The 18,799-nt window shown below is 38.6% G+C and overlaps 1 protein-coding gene and 1 non-coding gene across 5 annotated transcripts in view; both read left to right on the top strand.

The window, feature by feature from the left end:
• The window catches only part of Jakmip2 (janus kinase and microtubule interacting protein 2), a 248,800-nt gene that overhangs the window by 139,649 nt on the left and 90,352 nt on the right, over window positions 1-18,799 (top strand). The window lies entirely within an intron of this gene.
• Window positions 7,098-7,203, top strand: LOC123454345. The gene has a single exon (XR_006633317.1). It is a non-coding gene; the product is annotated as a U6 spliceosomal RNA (small nuclear RNA).

Consider the following 18,799-nt stretch of genomic DNA (forward strand, 5'->3'; position numbering starts at 1 on the left):
TGCCTAAATATTAATCAGTATACTTTATATTAAAATTGTTGTCTTTTTGAAAAATAGCTGACATACGTTATTCATTTCTATATATAGAAATCTCTGCACACATTTGACACTTTACAAAAGTGCCTTTATGATAGTTTTCTTTTTCAAATTCAAGGTCTTTGAAAATAGCCACCAAGGAAACAACAGAAGTTATCTGTAGTTCATTTACCCTTAGAATAGAAAAATGTACATTCAAATATAAATATAGTTCTGTAAAACCTTCTTCCTCCAATAATCTGGAGATTTTATTCACACAAGCTTATATTTTTAATGCAAGAAGTACCTGCTTTTTAAGCAGAGGCTCTGATGGAACATTCCTACTTACTGGCTGACCGTGAACATACAACTATTTCCTGCTGTGTTTATACCTTCTCCATCAGGTCCAATAGTTGATAGTTGTCATTCCAGGATGGCTGCAAAATACTTTGAATCCAGAGAAAACAACATAATAAGAATATTGGTCACATGAGGTTTAACTTTCCTCCTCAATCTAAATTCATTCCTGTGAGACCTTGTAAACCTAGCCAGAAGAATATGATGCAAAATAAACCCAGAGGCTAGAAGTAACTTGAGCTTGGTGCTGTGATAGTAGGAAGTATCCCCAATTAAGAGACCTTGTTGCATGACTGCACATGGGGATGCATGTCTATCTTCTTTCTTAGTGATGAGCAGCAAAGACAAAAGGGTGGGGAGTTCCAGGCCATCCAGGACTAGGCAAGTAGTCTAATCCTAAACTTTCTCATGGTTTCAAAAAACTCATAACAAAATACAACCAAAAGAAGAAAAGAAAGACTAAGAAAGAACCGGGTGTGGTGGCATACACCTTTAATCCCAGCACTCAGGAGGCAGAGGTAAGAGAATTTCTGTGAGTTCAAGGCCAGCCTGTGACTACATAGTGAATCCCAGAATTCCAGTTCAAACTGAGCTAGAGCAAGACCCTACCTTGAAAAAACAAAACAAAACACTAAGAAAGAAAGAGATAAATCAAGAGAAGTAAAGAAAGTAAAGAAACTCTCAATATGTGATGTAAATAATGTAAATAAATTTCATTAAGTTTAATCATTTAATTAACTCTTTATATTGAGTGGTAACTTTTGCCTAAAATCATAAAAACTATTCAAGGCCTCTTAAAAAATAAAAGAATTTTCCCATTTTAAAAAAATCCTATCATAGCAATCTGAAGAAACTGTGCCATGTGTTCCTTTGTCAGTACTTTTCTTGGATAGGCATTCATATTAATTAATTTGAATTTTTTGATATTTGTAGTTGACAGATTCTTTCTGTACAATTATGAATAAAACTCAGTTTTACTCTAAGTGGAAGTCAGTCACTTACTAAAGAGTCACCATAGTGGGTGGGAAGAAACGCAGGGGTAGAGCATTTGTCAAACATAAACAAGCTCCTGCATTTGATTTCTAGGACTGCAAAAGCAAAGTATATGTAAATAAAGCATTATGACGTTGCAAGTGGAAGATGGGCATATTCTTTCTATATCACGTTTTACCCCTCTAGTCTGTTTCCCAATGCTGGAGGATTATTATTAACAATCAAAGTTTAATTGAGTCCCTCTTGCATATCAAATCCTCTTATAATAGGCTATCTACCCTGCCCTCTGGTCACTTCTTGCTTCTCCAAGCTCCTCTCATTCTGGTAACAAACTCATGAAACTCTTGCTAGTGTTTGGCTCTAAGCATCTTTTATATTCTTTCTTACTCTAGACTTTCACAGTCAGTAATCCTGCCTAGTGCATTCTTTCCTATCCTAATCATTTGGTGTCCGATTCCTTCACATTCTATAGAACTTTATTGTATATCACCTTTCCTAAGGAAGCTTTCCTGACCAACCTATATGGCTGTAATTACCATATTCTCTCATCTGAGTAATTATCTCCTATAATTGAACTGTTAATTCCCTGGAAAGCATAGGAATCTTGTTTTTTTGCTTAGCACACATATGTCTTATACCAAGTACTACATAAATATTTGTAAATTAATGAATGAACAAGTTAATGAATGAGTAGTAAATGCTATTTTAAAAGTGTCTTTAAATTCAAGGATTTGTAGTGGCTGCATGCCACTGCTTGGGAATTCAGTTCCTAAGTAGACATTTATTCCACCCAGCATAACTGACAATACCTGTGAAGAAATTATATGCTCTTATATTTGTGCTGAAAGCTGTTTCCAACCCTCCATTTTATAAGGTATGTTTCTAATAGGAAGCTTTAAACATGACATCTACAAAACAATCTGGAGTACTAATTTTGGATTGCATCTATATAAGGCTTTTTTTGTGTTGAAGAAATCAAATATTAAACAATCCATGATAATATTTACTATTTTTATTATGTGATAAAGAGGGCTATTTGGGGAAATTAAAGAGACAGAAATGAATATAAAGAGACACACAAGCCTGATAGTGTTTGCTGAATGTCAACAACTAACATAGGTGTAATAGCTTAGACAATTCCCTATCCCCACAGGAACACCATTACATTCCAGAGGTAGGCCTGTTTAAACAGCAGTTCTTTCTCCTTTGTATCAAATTTCTGTATCAAACTTATAAACATAAAGTGAAATATTTTTCCTTCATAAGGAAGGGTTTAATGAGTGGTATCTCTGTATGCTAGCAGGAATAAAATATGCAAGTGGAATGTACACATGCATACACTAACAGCATCTCATTCTAAAGCATCTTTTGAAAAGCAAGGGGGTTTAGACAAGCTATCAACGCTTTGTTAGAATGTACATTTCCAAATATTTATTATGGAAAGTATCAAAGCATTTGGCACTATATATGAGAACTCAGTATTTCAAAATATAACTCAGAGGCAAAAGTTTTATTGGGAAGCCTAATATTAATATTAGTTTTAGTCATCTTTCAGCTTGAGGCAGAAACAATCACAAAGCCAAGGCCCCTGGAATACTGATCTTGTCAATGTAGACCCCACTTCCCTGGGAACAGAAGTATGAATTTCTTCAGTCTTTGATAGGACTTCTGTCCCTTCCTGTCCCCTCTGCTTAATATAAAGGTGATAAATTTGTTAGTTTTGCCTTTTATGTTGCAGTGATATCAGTGGAGAGTTATATCCTTGAAAAACAGTATGACAATACTTGTAGTATTGGCTTATTAATTCGTCACACACCTGAACTCATTTATTCCTTGAAAGAGCTCAGTAACATGAATATATTCCTTTCCCCACTTACAGTAAGGCAAAATAAGCTTGGAGAATTTAAGTAATTAATATCCCAAGAATACACAATTAGGAAATTTAATTCATAGCCAGATTTTTTTTATTTCAAATTCTAAGCTCCAGCTGAAACTTTCACCTATGACCTTCTGATAGTTATATAAATGAATTCTGCTTTCTTCTTAAAAAAATTTCTTGACAACACCCATACATATAAATATACTATGATCATAGTCCCCTCCCATCATCTTCACTTTTTCTCCTCCCCTATGTCACTTCCACTGAGTCCCTTCTTTACAGCTAGTCCCTCTTCTATATTTTTTTTATAATTTTATGTATGTACAAAAAGTATTTTTATCAACATCACCTTCCCTCCCTCTATCTTACCCAACTCCATCCCCCATCCTTCCTCTGCTGCCTTCTTCCCTTCAAATAGTCCCTCTAGTATATATTTTTACTTGACTATAAATCTTATTGTATAAGCCTAACAAGTGTTGGTCATATTTTCATTAGGTATATCCTCTCTCCCCCACCCCCAGTCAAGAGGGCCTTCCTCATTGGGGTTATTGGTATTCCCTGTGGGTCATGAATGCATCAGTCAGTTTCTGTGGTATTGGAGGACAATGCCTCAGAATATTCCTTCTCCCCTGTGGCTCTTACAATCTTTCCATCCTCTGTTCTATAACATTCCCAGAGCCTTGGAAAGTGTGTTGTAAGACTACTTGAGTGGCAAGCAGTCTGAAATCTCTGAATATCTGCTTTGAGGCAGTTTGAGTATCCTTGGTGTCTACTGCCATCTCCCTGGAGCTGGTTGTCAGGCTAGCAATGAGGGCAGCACTCTCATTTAGATTTCTACTTCCTCTGTAGTGTCTTGTAGGTCCTGGCAGGTGTGATAGAGGTGAGTGGTCTTTCTTTAGGCATTCTGCTATAATGTCTTATCATATTGATGGATCTCAGTTCCTGGTTTTCATGTCTTTTTGTAAAATCAAGAAAACCCTCCAACGAAGAGTGGATTAATGGGAATAAGTGTAGTCACGTAAGGGATGTTGGATGGGTATAGCCATTCTTCTTGGCCAAAGGTCAGGTAAAGTTTCTCCCTGGCGTACATAGCCTTCCTAGACATTGGATTTCAATTTAGTTCTTAATACCAGATATGAGTTCTCTCCCATTGAGTGGGCCTCATATATAATCAGAGAGCCACTGATTACCTGGATAGGCTGTGTTCCACTGTGGCAAGATGTGACACACAGTTGTGCACATCTTATCTGGCTAGTTGATTTCATAGCTCGCAGAGTCTGTTGCTTGTTCACACAGTAGGTAGCCATTATCTCCCAGTAGCTCGCATAACACCTTCCAGCACCATGAGGAATAGGCAGCAGGGAGTTCTGGGCTTCTGTTGTCCTGTGTCTGTGCCTTGTGATGCCTTCAGCAAGAGTGTTTACCATTTAGCTTTGGTGGTAACCAAGTGCTGGAGCAATAGCCTGCATTGTTTTGGGATCTAATGGGTCTCCCCAACCAACAGCTCACTGTGGGGTATAATCCAGTTCTGGCACAGAGATTCACCAGCCAGTACCCATGATTTTAGAGTTAAGCTCTCTACTCTACAGGGCTCTTATGCCCAGGTGATCCTCACCCACTTATTAACAGTTACAACCTTCAGTTTGCTATCTGGGAGGAAGGTTCTTATGGTACTGGATCATGCTGTCATTATTGTTGTGTACTCTCCCATCCTCCCTTCATCCTATGCCACCTAGACCCTTCCATCCCCTTTATTCTGTTCCTTGCCTTCCTTGTCAAGCAACTCCTTCTTCCCTTCTTCCCTATTTCTTCATTTTCCTACCTTCATTCTAATTCCTTGTTGATACTACTGATGCTTCCTACAACTTAAAATCAAGTCAAGCTGTTTCAAGTTCGGAAATACATGTGAGAGGGATAATGTAGCATTTATCTTTCTGAGCCTGTGTCACCTCACTTAGTATGATTTTTTTCCCAGATCTTTTCCTAAAAATTGTATTAGTTCATATTTCCTTACCTCTGAGTAAAATTCTATTGTGTACCTGTGCCACATCTTCATTATCTATTCATCATATGATGGACATCTGGGCTGACTCCAGTTCCTAACTATTGTAGATAGAGTAGTGATGAGCACAGGTGAGCAAGTGTCTCTGTGGTAAAGACTGGGGTCTTTAGGGTATGTGCCCAAGAGTGGCGTAACTTGATCTAAAGGTAGATATGTTTTCAGCTTTTGGAGTCGTCTTCATACTGAGTCACGTAGTGTCTGAACAAGTCTGCCCTCCCACCAGCAGTGCATGAGGGCTCCTCTTTCCCCGCCCTCACCAGCAGTTGTTATCATTTTCTTTTGTGCTGATTATCATTCAGACTAGAGTAAGATATACATGTCCACGGTGGTAAAGATGCTGAACAATTCTTCAGATGTTTATTGGCCGCTTATATTTCTTCCTTTGAGAATTTTATGTTCCATTCCCTGCCTCATTTTTTAGTATGTTGCTTGATTTTTTAATTCAGTTTTTTGAGTTCTTTGTAAATTCTAGATAGTAAGCCTCTGTCAGATATTTTACAGGTAAGCATACCATCAACTGAGTCAATAGATAGCCTACAGAATGGAAGAAAATCTTTACCAGGTATATATCTAAATTCTGCTGTCTCTTTAAGAATTACTATATTGGGCTGGAGAGATGTCTTAATGGTTAAGTGCTTGCCTGTGAACCTAAGAACCCTGGTTCAAAGCTCAATTCCCCAGGAACCATGCAAGCCAGATGCACAAGGTGGCACATGCATCTGGAGTTCGTTTGCAGTGGTTGGAGACCCTGGCGCACAGATTCTCTCTCTCTATCTCCCTCTTTTTCTCTTTGTCTGTCAATCTCAAATAAATAAAATAAAATAAAATAAAATTACTATAGCTGAAAAGCTTTAGAGATTGTCACATGTGTTTTTCAGTGGTAGCTGTGCCACTTCATAGCTGTGTAATATTATCCAGATTAACCTTTCTTATTCTCAACCTAAAATAAATAAATATCATAGTGGCTTATTTGATTGGGTTGGTGAATTAGTGCTTCACACTGTGTGGCACTGAATAAAAGGAGGTATCGTTAAGGATCAGCTGCCATAATCAACTATTGTACAAAGTCATCATGCCTTCTCAATCCGCTCACAGTTACTATTATAGCTCTGACCACTTATCCTCTAGGACTTCTCATCACAAATGTGTGTTTCCTTTTATAGGTAGGAAGCCTTTAAAGGGTAGGAGTGATATTTATGCTGTTTTTGAAGGAAGCCCAACAGACTGTCCTTTTTTATGCATGAGAGTGAGAGCAAGAAATAGAGAGAGAGAGAATTGGCACAGCAGGGACTTCAGCTGCTGTAATCAAATTCCAGACCTGTGTGCCACCTTGTGTGCCTCTACAGACTTGAGTGCTTGGATCACACTGTGTGTCTGTCTTATTTGGGACCTTTTTTTTTGACTTTTTAGGCTTCACAGGCAAGTACCTTAACTTCTAAGATATCTCATTCTGCCCTGTATACTTTTTCTTAAAATTATTTTTATGAGAGAGAGAACAAAAAGAAACACAGAGAGAGAAGCAGACAGAGAGAATGAGTGTAGCAGGGCCTCCAGACACTGCAAACAAACTCCATACACATGCATCACTTTCTCCATCTGGTTTACATGGGTCCTGGGGAATTGAACCTGGGTCCTTCAGCATTTCAGGCAAGTGCCATAACTGGTAAACCATCTCTCCAGTAAAATGCCTGGCTCAGTAAATGGTCATAGTTTATTGACCAAATATGTGCCACATCTGACAAAGAACTCTGTGGTATTTAAGGATATTACAGCCAGTAGGAAATATAGTTGGTGTTTAATTATGCAACTTATATGTTAAATTTGGACAATACCACGAAGATTATCATGCCCTCTGTGCAAGGATAATTTTAAAATTTGTGATGAATTTGTTAATTTTAAAATATGGTGGGAAATTAGAATATTAGAGCTTCTGGGATATTTTTACTTTTTTGGATAGACTATGCAACTACAATTATAACCTAAGGTTAATAGTATACTTTCATCATATTTAAATACTTAGAAAGTTTTCAATATATGTTTCAAATTTTTTGATTGCACCCTTAAAGAGTGTATCATTAAAAACAATAATTATATTACTCTCATGACCAATATTTGGAATATGACCAATATGAATAATTTATATTAAAAAGAGAGATATACACAAAATATAGTACTATTAAATCTTTTTAAATGAACATGTTTCAATTGCAAGAACATGAATAAATCTGTAGGACAGTATTTTAAGTTAAATAAGCCAGGCAAAGAATGATAAATACTGCATGATTTCACTTATATGAGTAATATAAAAAGTTGAATACATAGCAGCAAAGAATAAAATGGCAGTTGCCAGGGGCTGGAATATGGAGGTGGGAAATGTTGGTCAAAAGATACAAATTTAGGACTGGGGAAGTACCCCAGTGAATAAATCACTTGCTTCTCAAGGTAGAGTATTCCTGTTCAACTCCATCCCCAAATAAAAAAGGACAGATGCTATAGCAGGATTCTGTAATCCCAGCAAACTGATGCTGACTGTGGCATGAGAGGTGGAGACAAGAGATTACACAGAAGCTTGTGGCAAGGGCAGCCAAGAACAACAGAACAAGAATTAAGAGAAAAAAAATCCCTACCTTAAATGAGGTAGACAGGCAGAAGGCCAACCCCAAAATTGTCCTTTGACTTCCACATGTGTGCTATGGAACATGTGAGCCCACACTTATAAACTGACACATAAAGGCATATGAATATGCATGCATACATACAAAAATAATAAAATTTCTAAAAATTTATTTAAAAATACAAAATTTTTTGTCAGGCTGGAGGAATAAGATCTGTCAATGTATTGTAAAACATTTTAAAAATAGCTGATAACAGTGTGTTACATATTTGAAAATTGCTGGAAGAGTAGATTTTAAGCATTATCCCACTTGAGGTGCTACATGCATGATTTACAGTAAACTATCTTATGATGTATACAACTTTCAAAGCATCATAAATACATACTTTTTTCAATTAGGATAAAATAATTCTGTTTGGGGAATTTTAAAGCTGGAGATTTCATTTTAAGTAATAGATTCTGAGTTTCCCTGAGCAGTAAGATGATATGAAGATATTCCTGGGATCAGGTGACTTCGAGATGATTTCAAATGCAGTGCCCCACTGATGTTCTCTGGAAATACTTTTCAGGAAGGAACCTTGGTGAGGAGGAAAGGAAGCCTCATTTGCTCATGTGCGTGTCACCCGTTAGTGATTTTTCTCACTCAGAGTTATTTGTTTATTTGCATGTTTAGACAGTGCCTAAATAAATCTATGAAAAAGTGAGATTAAGAAGGGATTTGGGGCTTGAGAGATTGCTTAGCAGTTCAACGCTTGCTTGTGAAAGCTAAGGACCCTGGTTCGAGGCTCGATTCCCCAGGACTCACGTTAGCCAGATGCACAAGGGGGTGCACACGTCTGGAGTTCGTTTGCAGTGGCTGGAAGCCCTGGTTCGCCCATTCTCTCTCCTTCTCTCTCTCTCTCTCTCTCTCTGCTTCTTTCTGTCTCAGTCATTCTTAAATAAATAAATAAAAATGAACAAAAAAAATTTTAAAAAGAAGGGCTTTGGAAAAAGTGTTAGAAGGCTGGAGAGATGGTTCAGTGGTTAAGGTGCTTGCTCATAAACCCTAATAACCAGATATTGATTTCCCAGTACCCAACTCAAAGCCAGATGCCAAACTCCAGCTCATTTGCAGTGACTAGAGGCCCTGGTGAACACATATTCTCCCTCTCTCTCTCTCTCTCTCTGTCTCTCTCTCTCTCTGTCTCTCTCTCTCTCTCTCTCTCTCTCTCTCTCTTTCTCCTTCTTTCTTTCTATATCTCTCTCCAGGACATGGTGATGCAAGCCTTTAATCCCAACACTCAGGAGCCAGAGGTAGGAGGATCACTGTGAATTCGAGGCCAGCCTGATATTATATAGTTTGTTCCAGGTTAGCCTGTACTAGAGCAAGATCTTATCTTGAAAAACTAAAAAAATAAGAAAGTTAACATTTCAGTTATTTTTGCAATTTTCCCAATTTTTTACCCTGTTTAAGCATCATAAGCAACGTTATTCATTTTCTCTCCTTGGCTAATAGAAGTAGAAAACACTCATTAGTTAGGTAGTTTTCATGTGCTGTGAGTCAAATAAAAGCATTGCTTATATATTTTCATTTAATTTACTCATAGTCCAGTACCATGGATATTATATGTCTCTGTTCCTTTTATCTCATTTTCTGAGGAAGAAAAATATTGAGGCCTAGAAAATTCAGTGTCTTATTCTAGATTATGTAGCTTCTAAATGTAGAGATGGGATTCAAATTCAGGTTTGGAGACTGGGAATATAGCTCACTGGTGGACTGCTTGCCTAGCATAGTAAAGAAACTGAGTTCAATCCTCAGCACAGGAAGACAATAGAACAAAACTGAACAAACTCATGTATGTCTGACTCTGTAGCCCATATTCTTAAACAGAAGTTCTGAATAGTGCCTGTGATCCGAATCACAGGTAACCCTGCATCACAACCTTGAGAAGAAGAGAGTTCCTGATCACTGAAGTTGTGAAGTGAGGACAAAGATGTGCTGAAACACCTCACTAAATGTCCTTCTCAACCCAGTGTTAAGTGAGGAAATCTAGCCTGTAATTCTTGCACTAAAAATGTATTCCTGACTTCAGGTTTGCTCTCAAGCAAGGATTCCTTAAAATGCAGAATTTCCTAAAAGGTTACATGTGATTTTGTTTGTGCTCAATAAGCACTCTACATGCTGAGCTGTATCTCCAGCTATTTTTTTACTTCCTATATTGAAACACACCTAGCTGCCTTCAACTTGCTCTATAGCTTGGCCAGGCCTTGAACTTGCATACCTCTGCCTGGGGCTTCCAGGTATTAGGGTTATCAGCCTGTGCCACCAGACCAGGATTAACTCATTATGTGGTGACAGAAATGCTCAGCCTCTGCAGTTACAGAAGGTGTTTGACTAAGGATGGGGTCAAATCAGAAAGGTAGGGCACACTCACATCAATAACACAGTCAGGGTATACCACTGCCAGACCATGCAGCTATGATAAAACAAGCTAGGGTTCACCTAAAGTCCCTTCAAGTTTCTTTTTATTTTGTCTTTTTGTTGTTGTTGTAAAGCTTCCCTGGATATTGCTCCTATTCTGCCCTCTAATAGTTTGCTAAATCAGATACTGTCCATCACAAGGGCTCTATGGGTGATCCCAAAGCACCCCACCAGTGTGTATGACACCCCAAGTGGCCTCCTTTGACCAGAAGCCCCCTTCAGAGGGATGTCATCCCTCTTCATGGGGCAGTTTTTATAGAAGCTCGAGCTAACTCACACAAAGTTAGCACAAGTATTCATAGTTAATGAATATATTAAGCAAATTTAAAATTAACCACACAATGGATTTCAGCAGGACAACAAGGAAGGGCTGATATGCGCAACAACTTAGATGAAACTTGGATCATCACATCTAAGAGGAAAAGAGGGTTGCCAGGAGTAGAAATACATGGATTATTCTGTATATACAAAATATCTGGAGGGCCAAATGAATGGAAGCAAAAAGTAGATTAATCATTTCCTAGGGCTAGGAGCATTGGCTGCATCATAGTGAATGATCACTGATAGATATTGGGACCAGGGATGGAAATTCTCAACTGCCAGAGAAGAGCACAGGGCCATCATCATGCACTGCCCCTCTTCAGATGTCCATAAACTGATTCTGTCAATTATTTCCCTTGTCATTTTTTTCCTCTTATGAATTGCATCTCATTTTTTCACTTTCTCTTTTTCCATAGCCTGTATGGGACTTCCCACATAAAGGGAATAGTAAGTGATAAAGTACTGCATTCTTTAGTTATAGCTGAAAAACCGAAATATATCTATTGTATGCATGCTTTGCACATTTTGGCTGCAAGGAAATCCAAAGAGTTATGCACAATGGGTGTGGATATGTGGGAACCAGTAAAAATGTTTAGAAAGAGAACATAGCTATCCATCCATTTGCAAAGGTTGCTGCCTCCTTTTTCATCACCTCAGGGTCCTCTTATGCGGACCATTGGAGCAACCTAACTTATGTCTTCCCTCCAAGCTTCCCCGCCCTCATAGCTCATCTTTCAAGACACAGAAAGTTATCATATAAAATATAATGTGAGGACTCTGGTTAAGATGGCGGCGTAGGTACCACGTCAAACCAGTGTAGGGGGAAAAGCCAAAAAAAACAGCAAAATACACACTTTTACTAAAAAGTGAAGTGTATAGGAAATTGAAACAGCAGCGGAGAAGTAAGAAAGATCCAGAGCAGCCAGAGCCCACATGGGTTGGCAGAAGCGCCTCCAGCAGGGTAGGTCTGCACTCCAGAATGTGGTGGCGCTTGGCTTGAGTGGCAGGGAAAGCCAGGCAAGGGGATTTTCCACTCACACTGGAGCTCTCCGCAAACTCAAGAAACGTGGGAAAACCACAGTGAACAACAGGTAGAAGAACACGTGGAACAGCAGGCAAACTGATCAGCATCGGCTCCCTCCCCTTCCCACTGCCAGTGCCCAGCTCTGGAACAGCTCAGCTGTCCAGGGACCCGGCTACACCTACTGAACTAACAGAGCACCAAAGAGGGACCCAATCAAGAGTGCAGCTAAAACCAAAGTCATCCCTAAAGGTCACTGGAATTACACCAGGACAGTACCCACCTAATAAACCTGGTATATATGCCTGAACCAGAAGTGCTAATTGATATGAGATGTATCAATCAATCTGTTGTCATATATCTTAAGGCACTAGGTGTGGCTCTGAAGACTCTCAGAGTATGTACACAAGTGACTGTAGGTGTTGGGTATGCCTGCTATGACAGTATTCAAGTAGGTTAAGAGGACCAAAATACAGACAGATTCTAAAATTTAACTAAACAATGTACACTGTCATGGAAAGGCAGCTCAGAGTATTTATCCAAGAGTAGGTATTATGACAACCAGATCTTCTGTCTGTCCCTTAGGCTGTGTGGTGCCTCATCCACTCCCTTAATCCTGGTGGTTAAGATTTCTGGTCCGTAGAGGGTTCCAAGTCAGCTTGTGACTAGGTGAGACCCCTCCCTAATGTGTAACAGAAGAGTAAACAAAGCCACTATAATTCAAGAAGCAACAAATTAGAAGCCCAAACTGCAGCTCATTTAAGAATGGCAAATTTGACCATCCATTCAATTTAACATATACATTCTTTTCAGCAGGACATGGAACTTTCTCTAAAATAGACCATATGGTAGGACACAAAGCAAATCTTAACAAATACAGGAAAATTGAAATAATTCCTTGCATTCTATCTCACCACAAAGGGATCAAACTGCAAATCAATACCAAGAAAGGCCATAGAGTATAAACAAAACCAAGGAAATTAAACAACACATTACTAAATGATGAATGGGTCAATGAAGAAATCAACAGGGAAATCAAAAAATTTATACAGTCAAATGATAGTGAGAACACAACATACCAAAATCTCTGGGATATAATGAAGGCAGTCCTAAGAGGTAAATTTATAGTTTTAAGTGCCTTTATTAAGAAATTAGAAAGGTCACAAGTAAATCACCTAATACTTCACCTTAAAGCCTTGGAAAAAGAAGAACAAGGCAAACCCCAAATCAGCAGGCAGGAAGAAATAATAAAGATTAGGGAAGAAATTAATGAAATAGAAACTAAAAAAAAAACAATCCAAAGAATCAATGAAACAAAGAGTTGGTTATTTGAAAGGATAAACAAGATTGACAAACCCTTAGCAAATCTGACCAAAAGAAAGAGAGAAGAGACCCAAATCAATAAAATTAGAGATAAAAAAGGTGACATCACAACAGATGCCAGAAAGCTTCAACAAATTATAAGGACATACTATTAAACATATATGCTCTACAAAGTATGAAAATCTGGAAGAAATGGGTGATTTCCTTGATTTATATGACCTACATAAATTAAATCAAGATGAGATTAATCACTTAAATAGACCTGTAACAAGCATAGAGATCCAAACATTTATAAAAAAATCTCCCAACTAAAAAATGCCCAGGCCCAGATGGATTGACTGCTGAATTTTACCAGACTTTCAAGGAAGAGCTAACACCATTGCTTCTTAAGCTATTTCATAAAATAGAAATAGAAGGAATTCTACCAAACTCCTTCTATTAAGCCATCATCACTCTGATACCAAAACCAGGCAAAGATAGAACACAAAAAGAAAATTACAGACCAATCTTCCTCATGAACATAGATACAAAAATTCTCAACAAAATGTTGGCAAACAGAATACAAGAATATATCAGAAAGATCATTCACCCTGACCAAGTCGACTTTATCCCAAAGAAGCAGGGATGGTTCAATATATGCAAGTCTATAAATGTAATACATTATATAAATGGATTGAAGGACAAAAATCACATGATCATCTTATTAGACGCAGAGAAAGCGTTTGAGAAAATCCAACATCCCTTCATGATAAAAGCCCTACAGACACTGGGAATAGAAGGAACATATCTCAATATAATAAAGGCTATTTATAACAAGCCTACAGCCAACATATTACTAAATTGGGGGAAACTGGAAGCTTTTCCACTAAAATCAGGAACAAGACAAGGGTGTCCACTGCCCCACTTTTATTTAATATAGTCCTGGAAGTCTTAGCCATATCAATAAGGCAAGGGACACGCATAAAAGGGATACAAATCGGAAAGGAAGAAATCAAGTTATCATTATTTGCAGATGACATGATTCTATACATAAAGGACCCTAAAAACTCTACTAGCAAACTGTTAGAGCTGATCAAAACCTACAGCCATGTAGCAGGATACAAAATAAATACACAGAAATCAGTAGCCTTCATATATGCTAATAACAAACACACAGAGGATAAAATCAGAGAATCAGTCCCAATCACAAATGTATCAAAGAAAATAAAGTACCTTGGAAAAAACCTAACCAAGGAAGTAAAAGATCTCTAAAAAGAAGATTTTAAAACACTCAAGCGAGAAATTGCAGAAGACACTAGGAAATGGAAAAACAGCCCTTGTTCCTGGATTAGAAAAATCAATATTGTGAAAATTGCAATGTTACCAAAAGTAGTTTACACATTTAATGCAATCCCCATCAAAATCCCAAAGGCATGCTTCACGGAAATAGAAAAAAACAATCCAGAAATTCATTTGGAATCACAAAAACATCGAATATCTAAAATAATACTGAGCAACAAAAATAAGGCTGGTGGTATCATCATACCTGATTTTAACCTATACTACAGAGCCATAGTAACAAAAACAGTGTGGCACTGGCACAAAAGCAGACATGTAGATCAATGGAACAGAAGAGAGAAACCAGATGTAAGTCCAGGCAACTATAGCCACGTGATATTTGAAAAAAAATTGCCAAAAATACTCATTGGAGAAAAGACAGCCTCTTCAGCAAATGGTGTTGGGAAAATTGGATATGTAACTGTAGAAGGATAAAAATCGATTCTTCTCTCTATCCATGTGCAAGAATTAAGTCCAAATGGATTAAAGACCTTAACATCAGACCTGAAACTCTGAAACTGCTAGAGGAAAAAGAAGGGGAAACCCTTCAACATATTGGTCTTGGCAAAGAATTTCTTAATACAACCCCAACTGCTCAGGCAATAAAACCTCAGATTAACCACTGGGACCTCATGAAATTACAAAGATTTTGTACTGCAAAGGACACTGTAACTGAAACAAAGAGGCAACCTACAGAATGGGAAAAGATCTTTGCCAGCTATATATCTGACAGAGAATTAATATCTAGGATATACAAAGAACTCAAAAAGTTAAATAATAAGAAATCAAATGGGCTGGAGAGATGGCTTAGTGGTTAAGCGCTTGCCTGTGAAGCCTAAGGACCCCAGTTCGAGGCTCAGTTCCCCAGGTCCCACGTTAGCCAGATGCACAAGGGGGCGCACGCGTCTGGAGTTCGTTTGCAGAGGCTGGAAGCCCTGGCGCACCCATTCTCTCTCTGTCTATCTGTCTTTCTCTCTGTGTCTGTCGCTCTCAAATAAATAAATAAATAAATAAAATTTAAAAAAAATTAAAAAAAAATAAGAAATCAAACAAGCCAATTAAAAAATGGGCTATGGAGCTAAATAGAGAGTTTTCAAAGGAAGAAATACAGATGGCATATAAGCATCTAAAAAAATGTTCTACGTCACTAGTCATTAGGGAAATGCAAATTAAAGCTACATTGAGATTCCGTCGCACTCCTGTCAGATTGGCTACCATCACGAAAACAAATGATCATAAATGTTGGTGGGGATGTGGAAAAAGAGGAACCCTTCTACACTGTTGATGGGAATGCAATCTGGTCCAGCATTGTGGAAATCAACGTGGAGGTTTCTAAAACAGCTAAAGTTTGATCTACCATATGACCCAGCTATAGTACTCCTAGGCATATATCCTAAGGACTTATCTCATTACCTTAGAAGTATGTGCTCAACCATGTTTATTGGTGCTCAATATAATAGCGGGGAAATGGAACCAGCCTAGATGTCCCTCAACTGATGAGTGGACAATGAATATATGGCACATTTATACAATGGGTTCTACTCAGCAGTACAGAAAAATGAAGTTAAGAAATTTGCAGAAAAATGGATTGATCTGGAAAGGATTACACTAAGTGAGGTAACCCAGGCACAGAAAGCCAAACACTGCATGTTCTCTATCATATGTGGATCCTAAATACAGATGATTGGGCTTCTGGGTGAGAAGGAAAAAACTCAGTAGCAGACACCAGTAAGCTAAAAACGAGATACAAAGGGAAGAGAAGGGAAGGGAGGAGGGTACTTAATAGATTGGTATTGTATATATGTTAGTAGAAGAATTGATTATTGGGGGTGAAAAGGCACAAAGTGATGTCAGGGGAGGAGATTGAGTAAAGTAAAGGTGGAGGGAGAGCTAATCAAATCTGAGAGGATATAAATAAATCAAATGCAATCCTTCAGTTTTGGACAATAGAACACTCAGAAGCCATAGATCTTTGCTAGAAAATTTTCAGTGCTGGGGATGGGATACCTTCCAGTGAGTTGTTGGCCAGGCAGGTCCCTGATGCCCCCCAAACATTATAGGCCATTGCCAAGGCCCTTGGTTTCCCACCATGAATAGATGGTAAGACCCTATTGCTGAAGACTCCACATACATGGGCCACAAGGCCACTGAGAAATCCTGCTGGAACTGAGCTGATAACCTCCTCCATGTAGACCAGCTGACAGAAAGCTGGATGAAGCTATTCTACATGCAGTTCAATGGGAGAAAGATACACCACCAGTGAAGATAATCAACAGTGGACACTGCAAGCCTTATAATTCGCCAGCCAGGCCAAATGAGCCAACAGATGCAATAGTGGCATGTCTGGCATGGTGGAAACCAACTACCCTCCAATTGGACTGGAGGCCCACTCCAAGGGAGGGAATACATCCCTGATACTGAAAACTTAAAACAGGGGTAGTCATGAGCCCTACGGTTGTAACATCTGCTGATGTCTGGATTAATGTGTATACTATGCTTATCAAGCTGCCCAGTAAGCACTTCTCTTAATATTCATACCCTTGTATTAATGCTACTCTCACTTTGGATAGAGAATCTTCTTGTTTCAGATGGCAGTGACCTTGGGACAACTCAGAGGGTATCATGGTGCTGGAAAGAAGTAATTAGAGTACCGAGTAACATCTTGATCACACCTTCCAAGGCTCTGGGTCTAATGTGGAAGAGGTGGAGGAAAGAATGTATGGGCCAAAGGAAGGGTTGGACTCCTTACAACGTGCTCCCTCCTGACAAAAAAGTGGCCTTGATATCCATGACCTCATAATGCTTGATACTATCTACATAAAACCATCATAAGAGGAGGGAAGGATCATGGCATCCAAATAGAGGAGAGACTTACTGAGATGGGTAATGGATGTGATGGAGAAGGGAATTTCAAAGGGGAAAAGGGGGGCAGGAGGGAGGTATTACCATGGGATATTTTTTATAATCATGGAAAATGTTTAATAAAATTGAGAAAATAAAGTATAATGTGGGACAGTGTAACCCAGTAGAAGAAAAGTTGACTCTGATTTCATACTGCTTAGATTTGAATTTGAGTCTCAAGCCAGCCAGCATTGCCAAGTTACTTAAACTTTCTGTGAGGGTTAAATGAAAGCAGTATGGTAAGCCCTTATGTAACAGCAGCTGCATAGTAATCAGTCTGTCATAGTTGGCGGTTTTATTATTATAGTTGTTGTTATGATTGCTTATCATGCAAGAAATTCCAAAATCTGCTTTCAGGCATCTTCTCTGTCATAGCCCTTTAAAAATACATTAAGAAAGTCTGTGACTTCAGGTTTCTACTCAAGCTCTTTGTTCTGCCAATCCATAGGTCTATTTAGAGAAGCTCATTCTTTATTCAGGAACATCAGGTGGCTATGACAGACTGTGAAGCCACAGAGAAACACTTAAGAAGCTTCCCCCCCCGCCCTTTTTTTTTCCAACAGCACTTCAGGGACTGACAGATGCTGACAAAAGAACAATGGGTATGGGTAAAGCAGATAGGGCTTTCTAGATAGCCAGACACATGAAGGTATAAAGTACAAGGATGGTTTAGAAGCTTGTCTGGAAACACTGAGCATGTGATAATATCACCTAAAAATAATACAGGAAAGTGAGGAGGGATCAGTTATAAAGATGTGTATTTAGTTATGCTAGATTTGAGAAACCAATCAGATACTGAGGTTGATTTGGTCAGAAAGCAGTGAAATTTACACCTGAGTTGGAGTTGTAGGATAATGTTTACAGCTGTGGATATAAACTAGTAGTCATGCTGAGGCCAGCATGCACCATCCAGAGAAGTCCAGGGAGCAGCAACCTTTAAAGAGCAACCAAGGAAGAGAAACTGTTAGACATGTGTTTGTGAATGTCCTCACACAGTACCTCCTTGGACTTAAGTACTGTCTTATTTAAACACAAAGAAAGATGACTCCTTAATCCCCCCCGCCAAGCCCTGCATTTTAGTAATAAAGATTTACAAAATAAGAAAGCCATATCCCTCATCTACACAGGATAGAATGTGGCGGACTGCTTCATAAGTGCTGCAGACAGGCTCACTCACTCTTGCCCATAAACTCTTCCTATCCTCATAACCCCAGAAATACGCCAAAGGACACAGCTATAGTGTTTGTGAAGGGTGAAACACAGCCTAGGATCCTAGTCCTTGAAGCCAAATACCAGGGTCTTAAGAGAAAAGCAGCTGCCAGAACATATGGGTGATCAGTGGGAGTTCCCTTTAGGTCTGCTCTGAAATGCCCCAGAATCATGTTACCCAGCTTTCTCAAAGCCTGCATGGGAAACTTTCTATTTTTCCCAATGATGTGAACAGTTTAGCATTCATAGTTTTCTCTTCGTTTCTCTGAAGTATCTAAAGACTTATAAACTAAGACATGCTTCCCTTTCTCTGTTCCTGGTACCAT

Source organism: Jaculus jaculus, chromosome 13, assembly GCF_020740685.1.
Source record: "Jaculus jaculus isolate mJacJac1 chromosome 13, mJacJac1.mat.Y.cur, whole genome shotgun sequence".
Taxonomy (NCBI): Eukaryota; Metazoa; Chordata; class Mammalia; order Rodentia; family Dipodidae; genus Jaculus; species Jaculus jaculus.